This window comes from Staurois parvus, unplaced genomic scaffold (assembly GCF_062004578.1).
Source record: "Staurois parvus isolate SC_StPar_1 unplaced genomic scaffold, SC_StPar_1.0 ptg001263l, whole genome shotgun sequence".
Lineage (NCBI taxonomy): Eukaryota > Metazoa > Chordata > Amphibia > Anura > Ranidae > Staurois > Staurois parvus.
This window is the reverse complement of record NW_028319059.1, coordinates 2,631,160-2,646,785: the sequence shown is the minus strand read 5'-3', so window position 1 is coordinate 2,646,785 and position 15,626 is coordinate 2,631,160. Positions and strand designations below refer to the sequence as shown.

Here is a 15,626-nt window from a genome sequence, read left to right as displayed (position 1 = left end):
GCAGGCACAGGGAGAACATGCAAACTCCAGGCAGCTGGTGCCGTGGTTGGGATTTGAACCAACGACCCTGTTACTGCCAGGTGGAAGTGCTAACCATTTAGCCACTGTGCTCTCATCTGTCAGTGTTCTTTGGCAATCGCTGGGTGCTGGCAGAGAATCTCCAGCCGGGACACAGTGATTGACAGCCGTAGCCGCCAATGGTATATATACTGTACATGATTTTGCACAGCACTGCCGCCCTGTAGCAGTATTTGTGCTATAGGCTGGCGGGGAAGCAGTTAAGACAGCTCTTATTGACTAACATGGGAATTCACATGTCATGCGACTTGGGGGTCTCACAAGTCAGATCCAAAGTCACGGCAGTGTGATCCGAGCCTTAATTCAATTTTTTTTTTAAAAAGTTACAAAACTGCACCAGATTCAGCATCCTGTTGGCGCAGCAAAATGTAAATGAGACGCTTATCTCCAATCTGCAGATTATCAGAAACTTTAAAAAAATTTTTTTTTTTTTGGTTGGACCGACTCTTTAGCACAGCTACAGCGTAACAGAGCGGGTTATCTGAAATACGGCTCCCTCGGAGCGCCAGCCGTAGCTGCACCCCGCCGCCATGCAGCAGCAACACAGAAATTAATAAATAAACAGAAGCAATGTGATTACAGCTTGTCGTTGGCGCAGAGATATTGCTCAAGCATCTGTCCTTACAGCTCAGTGCACAATCCACCCTGTCCCCCTCCTTCCTCCTGTCCTGCAGAAAACAAGCACAATACATATGTATGAGCACATTAACACTGATAAGGAACCTCATAGACTTTCTGCACTCCTCTGCTAGTCAGGAAACAGATATGGGAAGCAGAGGAGAGATTTGTAAGTCACTGTGACTTCTCTCTACCCCAAAGCAAAGCAGGCCTTTGCCTGCCCGCCGGATTAAACCAACTGCCACTGATTTCCGGGGTCCTGGACAGCTTCATCTATTCAATTCTGTCCTTGGAAATATCTGATTTGTATATTGATAGATTTTCCAATGGGGGTGATGGAGGGATATAACTCCCCTTATGATTTATTACTGTATCCCTTTTGGAATTTGTTTTCCTCCAACTTGCTGTTTTATCACTGAGACAGGAAGTCTCGGTCTGATTAAAGCCAACCGCCACTGATTTCCGGGGTCCTGGACAGCTTCATCTATTCAATTCTGTCCTTGGAAATATCTGATTTGTATATTGATAGATTTTGCAATGGGGGTGATGGAGGGATATAACTCCCCTTATGATTTAATTACTGTATCCCTTTTGGAATTTTTTTTTCCTCCAACTTGCTGTTTTATCACTGAGACAGGAAGTCTCGGTCTGATTAAAGCCAACCGCCACTGATTTCCGGGGTCCTGGACAGCTTCATCTATTCAATTCTGTCCTTGGAAATATCTGATTTGTATATTGATAGATTTTGCAATGGGAGTGATGGAGGGATATAACTCCCCTTATGATTTAATTACTGTATCCCTTTTGGAATTTTTTTTTCCTCCAACTTGCTGTCTTATCATTGAGACAGGAAGTCTCAGTCTGATTAAAGCCAACTGCCACTGATTTCCAGGGTCCTTGACAACTTCATCTGGTCAGTTCTGTCCTTGGAAATATCTGAGTTTGTATATTGATAGATTTTGCAATGGGGTGATGGAGGGATATAACTTTCCTTATGATTTAATTACTGTATCCCTTTTGGAAACGTTTTTTTTCCAACTTGCTGTCTTATCACAGAGACAGGAAATGAAGGGAATCTTCACAATGGGGACACAGACCGTAGACAAAAATATAGGTATATGTTTTTTTTAAAGCCCAACTCAGGAAAAGTAATAAGCAATGAGGCTAAATGCTCTACGGGGTTTAAAGGCTTGTTCCTGTTTTGGGGATGGGAGAATCCCTTTTAGGCCCCTTTCACACGAGCGTTCTGTTTATTTCATCAGTTCAGTCCCGTCTTTTCCAAGAAAAAACAGATCAGTTCACATCCAATTTCATCAATTTACATCCGTTTTTCATCAATTTACATCCGTTTTTCATCAGTTTATGCAAACTCCATAGGTGTGAATGAAGCCTAAGGGCTCATGTACCCTGCAGCTGAAACTCACGTTCAGGAGCTTTTCTGCGTTTTTTTCAGCAGCCCCTGAACTCTCCCTAATGTTTTCCTATGTGTTCATGTACACAATGTCGTTTACACTCATTTACAGGCAGTTGAGTTTACAGTCGTTTTTTTTAATGCAGAAAATTTGCGTTCAGCAGTTGATTTTATCAGCGTTTCAAATGCAAAACGCTTGTAAACTCGTCTAAACACGGCAAATCGCGTTTATAAGCGTTTGCGTCTGGAAATTTTTTTAAACTCTTCCAGTTCCCAATGCTGTCCAGAGCCTTTTTTCATCATGAAAAATGCATGCAAAATGCATGCATGCATGTTTTCAAGGTACTCAGATGGACAAATCACTGAACACAGGATGTTCCCACAAAGCTTATCACACATTGTAATGACCAATTCACACCTCAGACCTCTCCCACCTTTGGAAACAAAAGATATGTTAATGACCATTCACACCTCAAATTCCTCATGCAGACCCCTTGCCAGGTGACCTTAATGACTCCCTCCACCAGACACCTTCCGACCCTTGGAAACAAAAGAAATGTAATGAGCAACTCACACCTAAGCTAATCTCAACACATCCTGCTGTCTTTGCTTCTACTCTCTGTATCTCTCTGAAACAGTCTGAAATAGTTAATAATTCACCACTTTTCACAGCATTCTGGGCATTTGGGAGGTTCTCCTGTGCTTATCTTTAACCACTTGTCTACCGGGCACTTATACCCCCTTCTTTATCAGGCCAATTTTCTGCTTTCAGCACTTTGACAATTGTGCGGTCATGCAAGATTATACCCATATGAAATTTTTAGCATTTTTTTCTCACAAATAGAGCTTTTTTTTGGTGGTATTTAATCGCCGCTGGGCACTTTACTTTTTGCGCTATAAACAAAAAGTGTGCAAAAAATTTGAAAAAAAAAAAATATCTTTGTTTCTATTATAAAATTTTTCAAACAGGTAATTTTTCTCCTTCTCCTGCATTGATGAGGCAGCACTGATGGGCACTGATGGACGGCACTGATGGGCACTGATAGGCAGCACTGAAGGGCACTGATAGGCGGCACTGATAGGCAGCACTAATGAGGTGGCATGGATAGGCGGCACTGATAGGCGGCACTGATAGACAGCACTGATAGGTGGCACTGACTGGCATCACTGCTGGGCACTGACTGGCACAACTGCTGGGCATTGACTGGTGGCAGCACTGCTGGGCTGCACTGGTGGGCACAGGTGGGTGGCACTGGTGGGCACAGGTAGGTGGCACTGGTGGGCACAGGTAGGTGGCACTGGTGGGCACAGGTCAGCAGAGCTAGTGGGCGGCACTGCTGGGCACAGGTGGACGGAATTGGTAGGTGGCGCTGCTGGGCAACGATCATCAGGGCACTAATCATCACTGCCCTGATGATCGGTGCCGATCCTCGCTCTGAAAACTGCCGGTTTTGGCAGTACTTTCCTCATGCTCTGACAGCATGAGGAAAGTGCAGCCGAGAACCGGCAATTGCATTTCCCGGTGATCAGCGTGTCATTGAACACGGCTGATCATGTGGTAAAAGGCTGCTGTGATTGGCCTTTTACCACATCACGTGATCAGCTGTGTCCATAGGACACAGCGATCACGGAGATCGCCGGGCGTGCCCCCGGGGGCGTGCAGGAGAGCGCGTTCTGGGAGGACATCATATGACGCCCTCCCAGAACCGGCCGCAGTGTAGCCATCATTCGGCTATCTGCGGTTGGCAAGTAGTTAAAAAACGCTTCTAAACGCAAACATGCATAAACGTGTTATGCAAATGTGGCTAAACAGACTTTTTTTAACCTACATTTTCCAGCAGTCAGTTTCCATCATTCAAGTGTACTATGTACATGGGAAGAAAAAACTGGTCACCTACCCAGGTCTATAACTGGCTTTTTAAACAGTAAACATGGAAGGTGTCACAAAGTAAAAAATAGGACTATCCAGTTCAACTTGCCAGCCTACCCCAGTCTAATAATGGCTATTTTCGGCAAGGAACATGGATAAGTATAACTTATCAAAAGAGGGGGATAAGAAAGCCAGTTCAAACTGCCAGCCAGTTAGCCAACTATCAAAAACCAAATTAACCTGTCTAAGAACATGCGTTTAAAAACAGGGGTTTAGTTAGCACACATTTGCAGGGGTGCGCACCCCGCGATCTCTGTGATCGCTGTATCCTACAAACACAGCTGATCACGTGATGTGGTAAAAGGCCAATCAAAGCAGCCTTTTACCACATGATCAGCTGTGTCCAATGACACAGCAGATCACCAGGTAAATACAGTTGCCAGTTATCGGCTGCACTTTCCTCATGCTGTCACAGTATGAGGAAAGTACTGCCGAGAACCGGCAATTGTCAGCGAACAGATCGGCACTGATCATCAGGGCACTGATGATCAGTGCCCGGCAGTGCCCCACAGCTGTGGCACCCACCTGTGCCCATCAGTGCTGCCCACCTGTGCCCATCAGTGCCCTACAGTGCCACCCACCTGTACCCAGCAGTGCCTAGCAGTGCCACCCACCTGTACCCAGCAGTGCCTAGCAGTGCCACCCACCTGTGCCCAGCAGTGCCACCCACCTGTGCTTAGCAGTGCCCCCATCAGTGCCACCCATCAGTACCGCCTAGCAGTGCTGCCCATCAGTGCCCGGCAGTGCAGCCAGTCAGTGCCCAGCAGTGCCATCAGTCAGTGCCACCATCAGCGCTGCCTCATCAACGCTGCCTCATCAGTGCCACCCATCAGTGCCGCCTATCAGTGCCGCCTATCAGTGCCGCCTATCAGTGCCGCCTATCAGTGCCGCCTATCAGTGCCGCCTATCCTTGCCACCTATACGTACCCATCAGTGCTGCCTATCTGTGCCACCTCATCAGTTCCTGTCAGTGCCCATCAGTGCTGCCTATCAGTGCAGCCTCATCAATCCACATCAGTGAAGGAGAAAAATTACCTGTTTGCAAAATGTTATAATAGAAACAAAGAAAAACTTTTTTTTTCACATTTTTTTCTCTTTTTTTGTCTATAGCGCAAAAAATAAAACACCCAAAAGAGATTAAATATCACTAAAAGAAGGCTCTATTTGTGTGAAAAAATTTATAAAAATTTCATATGGGTACAGTGTTGCATGACCACGAATGTGTCATTCAAAGTGCGGCAGCGCTGAAAGCTGAAAGTTGGCCTGGGCAGGAAGGGGGTATAAGTGCCCTGTAGGTAAGTGGTTAATGAGGTTAGTTACTGTAATTACATTGTGGTCAGTTATGTTCACATATTTAAAAAGAAAGATGTAAGTTTTAATAAAGGCGCATTTTATTGTTCTTCCAATAAAATAGCTGCTATGGCCTTTGAATTTGAAGTATTACGATTGTTTTGTCTGTTATTGGGGGGGGGGACACAAGTAATGGGGTGGTTATAAAGCTTTCGGCAGCCAATAAGTATTTGAAATTCCTGAGTCATGTGATTTTTGTCTATGTTCATGGCCCGTACTGTTCTTTAAAATCATTTTATGCAAGCAAACTCTATTGCTGGACATTTTACAACTTGATATTTGCGGTCTTTATTAAAATAATAATTACCGGATGTAAAAAATCCTGTAATCCCCTCATTTAGAGATTTGCGCACATATATTGCCTTCTAATCTACCCGTTCCATAGATCTCTGGCTTGTACTGATTGCTAATGCATGGTGATTACAAGTCATCCAGGATTTTGCATATACAGCAATAGCGCTGACCTGGTTTTCACGCCGACTGATCTGTCATAATCACGCTTTTATGGCCAATACTGGCGAAGGCTTTAAAATGGACCTATCAGAAAAATTCAAGCTTTACAGAAGTCACCAGGACTCATGCAAGCATTACCAAACAGCATTCTTAATTGGAGTAAATAAAACATTGTGTCCAGGGGCGGACTGACTATTTGGAAACTCGGGCACTGCCCGAGGGCCCGGGGTCAGTAGGGGGCCTCATGAGATGCCCCTGGTACCTTTTTCATAGGCTTTTTTGAGTTTGGGCAAGGAGACAGGGGCCCCATGATCCCCTATTGACAGGGGACCCATAAGTTGTCAGTCCGCCCCTGATTGTGTCCTTGTGTCCATAAATACAAATCCGCCGCCAAACTCCCACATGTCACACAAAGCTGAGGCAAGCATCACATGCTTTTTAGGTTCTAGAGGCACTAACCCTTTTGCTGCCTTAATTAATTAAGTAATTAAGAAATGGCAGTCATCAGGAACAGTGGAAGTTAAAGCAAGATCTGGAAGACCAAGAAAAATATCAGACAGAACAGCTCGCAGGATTGTGAGAAAAACAATTCAAAACCCACGTTTGACTGCACGATCCCTCCAGAAAGATCTGGCAGACACTGGAGTTGTGGTACACTATTCCACTATAAAGAGATACTTGTACAAATATGGTCTTGATGGAAGAGTCATCAGAAGAAAACCTCTTCTACGTCCTCACCACAAAAATCATCATTTGAACTTTGCAAATGAACATATAGACAAGCCTGATGCATTTTGGAAACAAGTTCTGTGGACCGATGAGGTTAAAATTGAACTTTTTGGCCGGAATGAGCAAAGGTACGTTTGGAGAAGAAGGGGCACAGAATTTAATGAAAAGAACCTCTGTCCAACTGTTAAGCATGGGGTTGGATCAATCATGCTTTGGGGTTGTGTTGCAGCCAGTGGCACAGGGAACATCTCATGAGTAGAAGGAAAAATGGATTCAATAAAATTTCAGCAAATTTTGGATGGTAACTTGATGCCATCTGTGAAAAAGCTGAAGTTAAAGAGAGGATGGCTTCTACAAATGGATAATGATCCTAAACACACCTCGAAATCCACGGGGGATTACATCAAGAGGCGTAAACTGAAGGTTTTGCCATGGCCTTCACAATCTCCTGACCTCAACATAATTGAAAATCTATGGATAGACCTTAAAAGAGCAGTGCGTGACAGACAGCCCAGAAATCTCAAAGAACTGGAAGACTTTTGTAAGGAAGTATGGGCAAAGATACCTCAAACAAGAATTGAAAGACTCTTGGCTGGCTACAAAAAGCGTTTACAAGCTGTGATACTTGCCAAAGGGGGCAGTACAAGATACTAACTCTGCAGGGTGCCCAAACTTTTGCAGACGCCATTTTTTGTTTTCTGTTATTTTGAAAGTGTAAATGATGGAAATAAAATCTAACTTTTGTTGACATATTATAAGAATGTCTAATCTGTAATTTGATGCCTTTTGGAGATTTTTCCATCTTTCCTTGGCTTCTTTATGCACATTAATACAAATTTTTAGCTGGGGTGCCCAAACTTTCGATCCCCACTGTAGATACCCAACATGACAAACCGTGGAATGGTGACAAACTTCAATACCCTGTACAGGCATACCTTTATGATGCCTGAGTTAACTTAATTTTCGGTTTACGAATGAAAATCCATTGAAAAAAATGCCTCGGTTTACACATTTTTTTTGCAATACGAATGGATTAATTGGTTTTCAATGCATTTACGATTTTTTTTTTAATCATGTCCCTGTATAGTACTATGCCTTTAGAGTGCACTTTATAAAGAGTTTTGAACAGATTAAACTTTGACTTTTTTCTAACCTCCGGAACGGAGTAATTGATTTTCAATGCATTTACAAATTAATTTTTAATCGTGTCCCTGTTCAGTATTTATACCTCTAAAGTGCACTTTATAAAGTTTTGAACAGATAAAAACTTTTTTTTTAACTTTTTTCTGACCTCCGGAACGGATTAATTGGTTTTCAATGCATTCCTATGGGGACACTGCGTTTTGGTTTATGAATTTTTTCGCAATACAATTCAATGCGTAAACCAAGGTACTCCTGTATTTTCCATAGCTAAAGCCTTAAAAGCCCTTACAGTTCATCACTTTCGAATTAACCATGAACAATGAGGATTGGCATAGCTGACACTTGTCTTCCCAAATAATAAACTTTTGAGAGAGTAAAATGTGTATATAAAATGGCTTAGGCATTTTGGCGATAAGCCTTAGTCATAGCCAGAGCCACAGAGTAGAGTACGGATGTTCCACCTCCGTGGGGATTATCTCTGGGCGTAGCACCTACAGTGGGGATCAAAAGTTTGGGCACCCCAGCTAAAAATTTGTATTAATGTGCATAAAAAAGCCAAGAAAAGATGGAAAAATCTCCAAAAAGGCATAAAATTACAGATTAGATATTCTTATAATATGTTAACAAAAGTTAGATTTTATTTCCATCATTTACACTTTCAAAATAACAGAAAACAAAAAAATGGCGTCTGCAAAAGTTTGGGCACCCTGCAGAGTTAATATCTTGTACTGCCCCCTTTGCCAAGCTGAGACCTGCCAGTGTCATGGATTGTTCTCAATCATCGTCTGGGAAGACCAGGTGATGTCAATCTCAAAGGTTTTCAATGCCCAGACTCATCTGACCTTGCCCCAACAATCAGTTCTTCTAAGCAGTTGTCTAGAAAACTGAAACTGAAAATAGTTGATGCTCACAAAGCTGGAGAAGGCTATAAGAAGATAGCAAAGCGTTTTCAGATGTCAATATCCTCTGTTCGAAATGTAATTAAGAAATGGCAGTCATCAGGAACAGTGGAAGTTAAAGCAAGATCTGGAAGACCAAGAAAAATATCAGACAGAACAGCTCGCAGGATTGTGAGAAAAACAATTCAAAACCCACTGTACTTGTTTATAACCATTAATAATGCCCCTAAAATTATTGCTCTCACGTCGTGTGTACAGAGATATGTAACATGTGTAGCAATTTGCCTACCAAATTCACCCCTTCTCACCCAGGATATGTATATAAACCTTCCCCAGTATGATACCCTGCATTGGGTATATGTGTCACGGTGTAAGGTCAGGTTCAGAGACCAGTTGCTATAGCAGTAAAAGGCTTACCTGGAACCAGCAGGATAGGTACACCAGCGGATCCCCCTGGGAATGACGCAGGCTCACCTGAGGTGCGGGGTCTAAGTATTAACCGGTATTCACCAGAGCTCCTAATGGTGGAGATGGATTGGGCTGCGTGTTAATACCAGGTCGCAGATCTCAGGATCACCCCACCAGGGAATGAGCAGACTGGGAACCAATAGCGGATCAACAGGTTAGGGATCAGACGAAAGCAGAGTCGGTCACAAGCCAAGGGTCGGTCACAAATGGTAGCAGATCAATCGTGGTCAGGAACAAGCCAAAGGTCAGTAGCGGAGGTGTAGACAGCAGCAGGAACAGTAGCAGGATATTGGCTGGAAAGGCACAATAATCTGGCAAGGAGGAAGTCCAAGGACATGGCTTATATAGGAAGTTCATGGGAGGAGCAAGGAGTTCAAGGTTCAAGAGCAAACAAGGCACAAGGCAGGATTATCCAATAGATGAGGCAAAGTGTTGTCCAGCATCCCAGGTAGCTCAGTGAGTAGAGTTACTGCCTGACACAGTAGAAGTCCCAGGTTCAAGTCCAGCCCCTGACAATATGTTTATGAACATGCTTCCCTTTGAGAGCCAGCACCTGACACTAAGAACAGCTAGTGGCTCTCAATCCAGGCTGTTACTGACAGCTCAAGTCCCTACTGATGATCGAGGACCAAGCAGAGTGATTTCAGAGCATGTAATCACTGTCAGCTCCGACATAGTGATCACACTGATTGAGAATATTAAAGGCTTCAGCTTGCAGATGAACACTGCCACCTCTAGACTGCAGTGTTCATCTGCAGCACTTTATTTTCAGATATTATATATACAGTACACTATATTGCCAAAAGTATTGGTCGGTCGGCCGGCCTTTACACACACATGAACTTTAATTGCATCCCAGTCTTAGTCCGTAGAGTTCAATATTGATTTGGCCCCGCCCTTTGCAGCTATAACAGCTTCAACTCTTCTGGGAAGGCCGTCCACAAGGTTTAGGAGGGTGTCTATGGGACGGTTTGACCATTCTTCCAGAAGCGCATTTGTGAGGTCAGGCACTGATGTCGGATGAGAAGGCCTGGCTCACACTCTCTGCTCTCATTCATCCCCAAGGTATTCTGTCAGGCTGAGGTCAGGACTCTATGCAGGCCAGTCAAGTTCCTCCATCCCAAACTGGCTCCTCCATGTCTTTATGGACCTTGCTTTGTGCACTGGTGCGCTGTCATGTTGGAACAGGAAGGGGCCATCCTCAAACTGTTCCCACAAAGTTGGGAGCATGAAATTGTCCAAAATGTCCTGGTATGCTGACGCCTTAAGAGTTCCCTTCACTGCAACTAGGGGGCCAAGCCCAACCCCTGAAAAAAACAACCCCACACCTTAATCCCCCTCCACCAAACTTTACACTTGGCACAATGCAGTCAGGCAAGTACTGTTCTCCTGGCAGCCACCAAACCCAGACACGTCCATGGGATTGCTAGACAGTAGCATGATTTGTCACTCCAGAGAGCACGTCTCCACTGCTCTAGAATCCAATGCTTTACGGTACTGCTTGGCTATGTAAGGCTTGGATGCAGCGGCCATGGAAACCCATTCCATGAAGATCTCTACGTACTGTTGTTGTGCTAATCTGAAGGCCACACCAAGTTTGGAGGTCTTGAGCTATTGACTCTGCAGACAGTTGGCGACTTTTGCACACTGTGTCATTCAGCATGCGCTGACCCCGCTCTGTCATTTTACGTGGCCTACCACTTGGTGGCTGAGTTGCTGTTCCCAGCTGCATCTACTTTATTATACATTCACTTTGTTATATATTCACGGATGGACTTATTGCACAGGTGACAACCTATCACGGGACCACGCTTGGATTCACTGAGATCCTGAGAGCGACCCATTCTTTCACAAGTGTTTGTAGAAGCAGTCTGCATGCCTAGGGGCTTGATTTTCTACACCTGTGGCCATGGAGGTGATTGGAACACCTGAATCCATTGATTTGGAGGGCTGGCCCAATACGTTTGGCGCTATATATATATATATATATATATATATATATATATATATGTATATATGTAACAGTACTGTTATGGGCAGCTGTGAAGAAATGCTGTAAAGTGAGAATGCTTTCAAATACTGTATATAGACGCAGTGTTCGGCCAAGGAAACTTAATTCAGCAGATGAAGGGCACATCATGCTTACTTCCCTTCCACATCTACTGTCTGGAGAGGTCTGGACAGAAGTGGTCTTCATGGAAGAATTGCAGCCAGAAATCCATACCTCCGACATGGAAACAAGGCTACGTGACTCAACTATGCAGGAAAACATAGGAACTGGGGTGCAGAAAAATGGCAGCATGTGCTCTGGACTGATGAGTCAAAATGTGAAATATTTGGCTGTATCAGGAGGCCGTTTGTTCACAAAGGGCTGGAGAGCCATACAATAATAAGTGTGTGTGTATATATATAAAATTATATTTTGTTTTTTCTTTGCAAAAACATAGAAAACACAGAACATTGTTTTGATTAAACAGTTTACCATATAAAATCCCTTAAAAATAAATTTTTTAAATTATTAGATATTTAATTATGCAAATTAATCATTGAGTTATTGTCGAGTTACCCGACACAAGCAAACGCTGCAAAATTTTGCCTGGGCATCCTTGCAATAATGACCTCTAGGCATGATCGGGGTGAAGCACACAAATAATAAAATATCCAATTTTGAATACTAATGATGAGAGGAATAAAAACATAAAATAGGATTATAAAGCAGATACTTATGGAAGTGACTTTATCTCAGGAGACAATAGTGAGAAATCTATTAGGAACTATCCGCTTCTTCACCAGAGATTAGTCCACAGGGATGGCTGCAGAGAACACCTAGATATGAAATCATTTGTCAGTCTGATCGGTGTTGTCCATATTGAGTGTTCAGCATCCTATTGCTGTAGTTTGCCTTACACTGTGCATGATATAATGCGAGCGCACTAGAAGGAATTTAGGAGGACTGGAGCACTGAACGTGGACCAATCATGTGTTGTTTTTTGGGGTTTTTTTAATCTTTTTTTTTTTCAAGTTCAGTGTCAAGTACAACGTCACTCTCCTTACCAGCTTTGACAATTTTAATCCTTAAGCTGCTAGCAATAATAAATAGTAAAGTGCAGGCGTATCTCGGTTTACGAACGCCTCGGTTAACGTAATTTTCGGTTTACGAACGAAAATCCATTGAAAATAATGCCTCGTTTACGAATTTGTTTTGCAATACGAACAAGTTTCCCGAGGATGCATTGCACCTGGGAGGTTTATAGTGCTGGCCCTGTGCCTTTAAAGTGCACTTCATAAGGAGTTTTGAACAGATAAGATTTTTTTTTTACTTTTATCTGACCTCCGGAACGGATGAATTGGTTTTCAATGCCTGGGAGGTTTGTAGCGCCGGCCCTGTGCATGGTGGAGTCTGCGGGTAACACGTGGAGTCGAGTGTGGAGGTGTTGGAGCAGTTTTTGCATCACATTTTGGAGCCATTCTGGAATTTTGTAACCATCTCCCTGTACAGTACTATGCCTTTAAAGTGCACTTTATAAAGAGTTTGAACAGATAAAAGACTTTTTCTTTACTTTTTTCTGACCTCCGGAACGGATTAATTGGTTTTCAATGCATTAGTGTGGGAAACAGCAGTTCGGTTTATGAATTTTTCGCAATAGGAAACATCCCGGTGAACGCACTGAATTTGTAAACTGAGCTATGCCTGTATATAAAATGTACTTGTTTTAAACTTTTTTTTTTTACCATTCTTCAGTTGCTTCCTGGTTTCCATGCCTAAGCAGGTTATGTCATACATCCCAAGAGCAGGGGCGGACTGACAACTCATGGGGCCCCTGGGCAATAGGGGATCATGGGGCCCCTGTGTCCTTGCCCAAACTCACAAAAGCCTATGAAAAAGGTACCAGGCAGGAGCGGATTGACAACTCATGGGGCCCCCCGAGCAATAGGGGATCATGGGGCCCCTGTATCCTTGCCCAAACTAAAAAAAGCCTATAAAAAAGGTACCAGGGGTATCTCACGGGGCCCCCTACTGACCCCGGGCCCTCGGGCAGTGCTCGAGTTTCCAAATGGTCAGTCCGCCCCTGCCCAGGAGTCTTCAGGAGGGGAGGACCCTGCTGTCTGCAAGCATGAGCTAAGAGCAGATAGATTCCAGGAAAAAATGCTACATGAATCATCTGCCCTCACTCAAGATGGCCATGGCCAGAAATGCTGGGGATTTGGGGGGGGGAGTTCAAAGTAATTTCTCAACAAAATGAAGCATGGACGCATGGTTGGATGGGAGAGTTTGCTTTGAATTAAAAAAAGGTTTTCAAATTGTTGTAAATCTACATTTTTTAAAATTAAAATAACAAACATGTTATACTTACATGCTCTGTGCAGTGATTTTGCACAGAGCAGCCCCAGTCCTCCTCCTATGGGGTCTACCACTAGCACTCTTTGCTCTTCCTGTTCTTCGAGTGCCCCTAGAGCAAGTCACATGCTATGGGAGCACTTGTGTGGGTGTGCTTCAGAGTTGGGTTGTATGCATCCATTGACACACACAGCGTGGCTTGGCCTCGCCACCAGCCCCCGCAGCCACCAATGGCTCCCATTGTTTTCAGTAAAGACCATGAATGCAGGAAGAGAGCAGAGTGAGGCTGCTCAAGGACAGCACTGGATCAAGGATGATGCCAGGTAAGTAATTTTTCTTTGGGGGGGGGGGGCAGGCATTGGGAGGTTTTTTTACCCTAATGCACTAGTCTTAGAACCTTAGTATATACAATTTTCTTATTTTAAACTCTTTTTTTTCCACCATTTTTCAGTTGCTTTCTGGTTTCCATGCCTAAGAAAATTGTCATACATCCCAGGAGTCTTCAGGAGGAGAGGACCCTCCTGCCTGCTTGCATGAGCTAAGGGCAGATAGATTCCAGGAAGTAAATGCTACATGAATCATCTACCCTCACTCAAGATGGCCATGGCCAGAAATGCTAGGGATGGGGGGGCAGTGATTTCTCCACAAAATGAAGCATGGACACATGGATGGATGGGAAAATTTGCTTTGAATAAAAAAAAAAGAATTAAAGTGATTGTAAATCTACATTTTTTAAAATTAAAATGACAAACATGTTATACTTACATGCTCTGTGCAGTGATTTTGCACAGAGCAGCCCCAATCCTCTTCTTCTGGGATTCACCATCAGCCCTGTTTGCTCCTTCTGTTCTTCAAGTGCCTCTAGAGGAAGTCACTTGCTATGGGAGCACTATTGTAGGTGCATTCCAGAGTTGGGTTGTGTGTGTCCATAGACACACACAGCATGGATTGGCCCCGCCCCCCTCTCCCTCTTCACAGGATTTGACTAATAGCAGCAGGAGCCAGTGGCTCCTATTGATTTCAGTAAAGCCCATGAATACAGGAAGAGAACAGAGCAGGGCTGCTGTCGAGGACAGTGCTAGATTAAGGGTGATATCAGGTAAGTGTTTTTTTTTTTTTTTGGGGGGGGGGCACAGATATTGGGAGGTTTTTTTTACTCGAATGCACTAAACTAAAAAAAAAAAAAAAAAATCTGACTTTAGAACCACTTTAAATAATGTTTTTTGGTTTGTGGTGCTCAGATGCAGTGTAGGTTTCATTTTAAATCAGGGCTCCACCCAAAAAGGGAAGTTCCGCTTTAAGCCTTTGTCCCCCGTTCCCCATTTAGGATTGGCACCTTTGGGGAGTGGGTACCCGAATTTGACAGGTACCCTCTCCCACTTCTGCTGTGATCGCCTAGGCGATTGGAAACTTGGAAAGTTGTCGTCCCCCCTCCCTCCCCGTAGTCTTTTTGGACACGTGACAGGTCCCAGAAGCCTACGGGGCCATTCACAAAGCGCAACTTTTAATGCAAAAGAAAAACAAAGTTACACCGAAGCACATAACATCCCCCCCCCCAAAAAAAAAATTTGTGCCCCACCCCCACATATACACATGTACAAACATAAACGTACGCATTAGGGTCACCTACACTTGAGAACGTTGATTGCGATACATATTTCAGCACACGCCAGAGGGAGAGCAATAATTCTAGCACAAGACCTCTTCCATAACTCTAAACTATTTATTATTTATTTATTTATTTCAGGTACTTATATATCGCCGTCAATTTACTCCGCACTTTACATATATATTGTACATTCACATCAGTCCCTAACCCTCAAGAGGCGTACAATCTAAGGTCCCTAATTCACATTCATACATACACATACTAGGGACAATTTAAACAGGATCCAATTAACCTACTAATGAATTATAGGGAATTTTAAGGTGTCGCTCTATAGAAAATATAGGGTACTGAAGTTTGCCGCCATTTTACAGGCGCACACAGATTTAAGGTTTGACATGTTTGGTATCTCTTTACTCAGCGCAGCCTCACCTTTTTATATTTTATGTGGGTTATGTATATGTGGGTAATTTATTAAGTTTGTTTGCCCTAAAATTCACTTTAGTGTGTTTTTTACTGAAATTTATGGTTTCCTAGACCTTTGCGGTAATATCGTGTGACATAATAAATTGGAACTACCAGTATTTATTTTTTAGGGTGTC

General features: G+C 43.5%; 1 protein-coding gene across 8 annotated transcripts in view; it reads left to right on the top strand.

The window, feature by feature from the left end:
• The window catches only part of SORCS1 (sortilin related VPS10 domain containing receptor 1), a 1,076,837-nt gene that overhangs the window by 736,171 nt on the left and 325,040 nt on the right, over nucleotides 1–15,626 (top strand). The gene's annotated exons all lie outside the window — the stretch shown is intronic.